At 36.1% G+C, this 5,634-nt stretch overlaps 1 pseudogene; it reads left to right on the top strand.

Annotated features, from left to right (window-relative positions):
* The first annotated feature begins 4,293 nt into the window (after nt 1–4,293).
* LOC129651713 (olfactory receptor 13F1-like) lies at nt 4,294–5,239 on the top strand (annotated as a pseudogene).
* The last annotated feature ends 395 nt before the right edge of the window (nt 5,240–5,634 follow it).

Raw genomic sequence — 5,634 nt, 5'->3', positions numbered from 1 at the left:
ACAAGATGATGAGTTCAGTAGAGCATTTGATATTATATTAAAACATCAAGTAGATATTATGGAGCTGAAAAATACAGCCAGAATGAGGAACTAGAGATGGATTTACCACAACTTAGACAAAGTTGAAGAAAGGCTTAGCAAATTGAAAGGTTATTCAGTAGAAATATCCAGACTGATGTATGGAGAAAAAAAGAGTGGAAAATACAGAAAGGACTGTAAGAGCTTGTATGGGTCATGTTGGAAAAGACTAGTATGTATAGCTGAATACTCAGGGGGAGAGGAAAGAGGGGAAATGGGGTAGAAAAGAAATTGGCTAATACTGAATGATTTTCTCAAACTTATGAAAGACATCAAGCCTTAAACTCAAGAAGATCTATAAAGTTAAGAAGGGTAAATAAAAAGAAAGCCACATTTAAGAATCTCTTTGTAAAATTTTCGAAAACCAATAATAAAAATAAATATAAAATTCAGTCAAAGTAAATAACAGACATTTTTCCACAAAGAAGTAGAGCCCAAGAAAACAATCTAGAGCCCAAATCTCACCTTGTGGCCATTTAAAAGTGGAATAAGAATGTTTTATCTTCTATTACTCTGATAACTGAGGTAATTGTAGAGATTGTTGAAAATGAATGGGTCACATTACAAGCTCAGAGGCTATTTGGGATGGCAGCTCTACAGTTCTATTAATTGGAATCTTTGCTATATAGTTCAAGGGCCATCTGCAGAGGGATGGAAGAGGCAAATAGTCCCCTATAGTTCTGCTTGCACAGATGTTTCTCAAGAATCCGGCCTTTTACTTAGCCAAGTGCCTGAAATAATTACAAAAATTTTACTATTGTTTTTTTTTTGCCCTGAATTTCTTAACTGAACTTGGAGAATTACACCCAGGAGAAATGGAAACTTTCTTAACTTCTTTAGGTTTCAGAATAACAAAGATAAATTGTTAAGGGAGTTGGAAGGTCCCTAAAAGCAGTAGAAGACTTTAGTAGTGAAGTTCTAGAGATTGCCCTTTGGAAAATTTTGGAGAAAATCATAGGGAGTGATTTGGGCAGAACAAATCTTCATATCATTATTTCCCTTAAGAAATTATTAAACAGTTTTCAATTAACATGAGCTATGCATGTGGACACAGTGAGTCAGGCAAGATTTGGGTTGATTTTTTTTGCAAACTAGGAACATCCATGTCCTTTTCTAGTATAATCTTCTGAGTAAAAATACCTCTGCACAACCCACTTTAATATAGTTTTCATAGAATACTATCAAAATTGTAAGTTTTAGAATCTTTTACTCTTTTGAGCACTACACTGGACTCTCAAGAAAGACTTTGCTGAAGATCAGTTTTAAATATTGAAGCACACTCTAACCAAAAGTGAAGATGTGCATTCTGTGTGCTGAGGTAAATGGGAACAGGCATTTGCCATCTCCTTCTGTAATCTCAGATTTACAAAATTTATTAATAGATCTTAGGTATGCCAGGAAACCAGAATAAAGATATTTAGTTTAAAAAGAAACACTAGTTGGTAGGAAAAATATTGAGATGAAGAAATGAGTTTTGAAGGTGGGATAAAACTTTTGACTATGTGTGTTCCAGAGTTTCTCATTTGCCTAGACAAGTCATTGAACTCCCTCAAGTGTATGTCATCTATTTTTTTGCATTTAAAATTTTTTTATTGATGTATAGTTGATTTGCAATATGTGTCAGTGTCTAGTGTATGGCAAAGTGATTCAGTCAAATATATCCACATATTCTTTTTCATTATGGTTTATTATAGGATTTACATATATTATAGTTCCCAGAATTATCTGTCAATTTTAAAATGAGAAGGTTGGGTTAGGAGTTTAGAGTCTATTCTGGCTCTGACATTTAGAAAGAAAGAGAGGGATTTGTTGAAAAAAAGTTTAATTATCTTAGCATTGTAATCAGAAATCATTTTAGAGAAAGAGAAAATATAAAGTGACTTGGAGTAGGTGAGACCCTGACAAAGATCTCAGATAAGAATGAGGGAATGAGTGGGACTCCATCTGGATGAGAAAAGGTGAAGACTTCACTGTTTTGTTTCTAAAAGTAGACAGAAAAGCAGGTGAAGGGAGAGGGAATACGAGGGCCCAGAGCCAGAAAAAGAAAACTGAGTGCTGGGTGGGGAAAACCCAATGGAGAAACCCTCAGTGGAGTGGAGGTATATTCCGACCAAAGTGGATGTTAGAGACCAGACGTGTCTAACTTTTGCCTTTCTGGAAATAATTGGTAAAGTGTTTCATTTTCATACATGGATTGGAGGTTGAAATGTTAATAAATTTTGAAAAATGTGCTATGGTTTACAAATCTGAGCCAATGGGCCAGCACTGCAGCAGCATAGAGGCAATTATGCTTCAGGAGAGCAGGGAGAACATGAAATCATAAACCACTATTGTGATTCTGAGAAACATTAAAGCGATCATGGAATTGGGGTTATGGAGGGAGAATTTAAAGCAAGTTAATCTAGATCTTGCAAATCTGCACAAGATAGAAGCTATTACCCTTCAGTTGTGTCCAACTCTTTGGGACCCCATGGATCATAGCCCGTGAGGCTCCTCTGTCCATGGCATTTTCTTGACAAGCATACTGGTGGGGGTTGCCATACACTCCTCCAGGCTTTCTTCTTCTCTCATGAATCAAACTTGTGTCTCTTGCATCGCTTGCAGATTCTTTACTGCTGAGCCACCAGAGAGCCGGTAAAATCACGTTTCAAAGAGGTCAAGTGATTTGCTAAATTTTGCATGCCAGTAAATAGCATGGTTGATTTCAGAGCTTAAAATCTCACACTCTGAGGATAGTGCTCTAATTCCTTACAGAAGATGACCTTTTGGAAAGTATTTCTTCCTCTTCTAAGAGCACAAGTGATCATTGTCTTTTTCACATCTCACCGTATATCAAATACTTAAAACTAAGAGCTAATCATTGTGTTTCTTAATTCAACTGGTTTCTTTAAGATCAGAGAAATGATCAGAGAAATTTGCAGATGTATATAACAAGTTCAGAGGTCTACAGGCTTTTATGTTGACACAGAGAACCAAAGTGAAAATGCATTTATCTTAACACATATCAAAAACTTGTCATGTTCAAAGCAGCCCTGTGTAATTAAAAATCTTAAACATGACATTACTTTGCTAGTATTGTGAGGAACAATCTCTTCACAAGCTCAGCGTCCACTGCAGAGGCAATAGGGATGTGCATATCTGGGTATAGTCAGTGTGATATACTTGAACAACATAACTGTGTACAAAGAATGAAGCTGTACTTATGATTTATGGCATACAGTTTTGATAACTAATTGAAATATTCAAGAAAGTAAAGATTAGAGCCAGGAAGGAAAGGTACTTGAGATCGATAATTGCATATTAAAATATATAAAAAATAAATTTGCGTGCTAAGAATGTGGACCCACAGAGTGGTTGTTTTAGACCAGAAGGTAGAAGTAGAGTTGGAAGATGAGATCAGAGATTTAGGCAATGATGAGAATGTGAGGCTTGTGTAATTTGTGACTGAATTTGTTTGAACTCTATTTTGAAAGACAGTGGTTTTCAAACATACTTCCATACGTGATCAGTTGTGAGATATATTGTAAATAATTTGCTTTACATTATGAATTACTTACCTTTGTAATAAAGGATGGGTTCAGGATTATTCCATAGTCACAAATGCCTTCTTGAAGACAGATATTACATAGTGTTAGAGTGAGTGGACTCTAGATGATCTCCTGTTTACATTTCTTAGTGTGTGGCATTTCCATCCTTTTTTTTTTTTCCACATAATGTGAAACTTTTTAGAGTGCAACCAAAACCTTTCCTGTTTTAACTTTTACAACCACAAAAAAAAATGTTTCTTTGCCCAGAGACTTCTGATTTTTAACTTCACTAAGGCCAGTTTATATTTTGATTAAAACAAATCTCAAAATATCTCACTAAGCAATGCCCCTGACATAGGTTAGCATTTGTCTCTGTGTTTGCCTAGTATCTTGGGGCATATGTATATCATGTTATTGTAACTTTTAATTTACAAGAGTTTGTGTTTTATTTGATTTTGATTTGCCTGAGAGAAGAACTTGTATAACCTCACTCTAGATTCTCAGTGCCTTAGAGTGTATTCAGTAAATGTTGGATGAATGAGTGAATATTGCTAGTAATATTGGAAGGCAACACTCCCTTTAAAGTTCCTCCAATAAAAACTCCTTGAAAAGTTGATAAGAGTGTAAATTTTAAATATAGGCCATGTATACTTTTATTCACTATTCCAGATGAACAAAGAAGAATAAAATGGACAAGACAAATGCAACAGTCATTTTTAATTTTATTTTTCTGGGATTTACTCTCTATCCCAACGTTGAAATCACCATATTTGTGCTGTGCCTGCTGATGTAGTTGATCACCTTACTGGGTAATAGTATTCTGATCTCGGTTAGTGCCCTGGATTCTCACCTACACACACCCATGTGCTTCTTCCTCAGCAACCTGTCATGTCTTGACATCTGGTATACTTCTTCTGCCCTGACTCCAAAGCTGGCAAATTTTATTTCAGGGAAGAACACCGTCTCATTCTCAGGGTGTGCTGCTCAGATGTACTTCTCTCTGGCCATGGGCTCCACTGAGTGTGTGCTCCTGTCTGTGATGGCGTATGACCGATATGTAGCCATCTGCAAGCCCCTGAGATACCCCGTCATCATGAACAAGAAGATTTGTGTTCGGATTGCAGCTGGCTCGTGGGTGACAGGCTCCTTCACTGCCCTGGTGGGAACTGTGTCTGTTGCAGCCGTCACTGTGTGGAAGTGGTGTCATCGATCATTTCGCTTGTGAGATTCTGGCCGTCCTGAAACTGGCTTGTGTAGACACTTCCAAGGCGCAGTTAATCATGCTGGTGATCAGTGTACTTCTTCTTCCTATGCCAGTGCTCCTCATTTGTATTTCTTATGCATTCATCCTCTCTAGCATCCTAAGAATCAGCTCATTGGATGGTCGAAGCAAAGCTTTTCCAACATGTGCTGCCCACCTGAGTGTAGTGGTTTTATTCTATGGGACAGCTCTCTCCATGTACCTGAAGCCGTCAAATATAGATTCACAGGAAATAGATAAATTTATAGCCTTGGTATATGCTGGCTTAACCCCCATGTTGAATCCTATCATTTATAGTTTATGGAACAGAGAAGTGAAAGTGGCTGTGAAAAAATTGCTGGTTAACAACTCTCTGTGCTCTTTCAGTCTCTAGTAGCAAATAATATCTGTAAATATTAAGGGATATTTAGTGCTTTCTATATATATCAGGAGATAATTGGGGTAGACACTCATTTTTAAATGTGATGTGCCATTTTCTAAGTCTCTTCTTTGACTAGTCACTGAAAGTCTAAGTAATATCAATGTGTCATACATAAGTTTATCTGATCTTAAACAAATAGTCTCATGATGACAAATTCTAATTTTTATTTGGGGTTATAGGGTTAAATATAATTATTTTGGTTGGTTATTTCTTTCTAAAATTTTTAAAAATTGAAATATATTGATTAATATTGTTTCAAGTCTATAACAAAATAATTCAGTTATGTGTATGTGTGTGTATTCTTTTTCAGATTCTTTTCCAAAGTAGGTTATGATAAGATATTGAAT

Source organism: Bubalus kerabau, chromosome 4 (genome assembly GCF_029407905.1).
Source record: "Bubalus kerabau isolate K-KA32 ecotype Philippines breed swamp buffalo chromosome 4, PCC_UOA_SB_1v2, whole genome shotgun sequence".
Classification (NCBI taxonomy): domain Eukaryota; kingdom Metazoa; phylum Chordata; class Mammalia; order Artiodactyla; family Bovidae; genus Bubalus; species Bubalus kerabau.
This window is presented reverse-complemented; position numbering and strand designations above follow the sequence as displayed.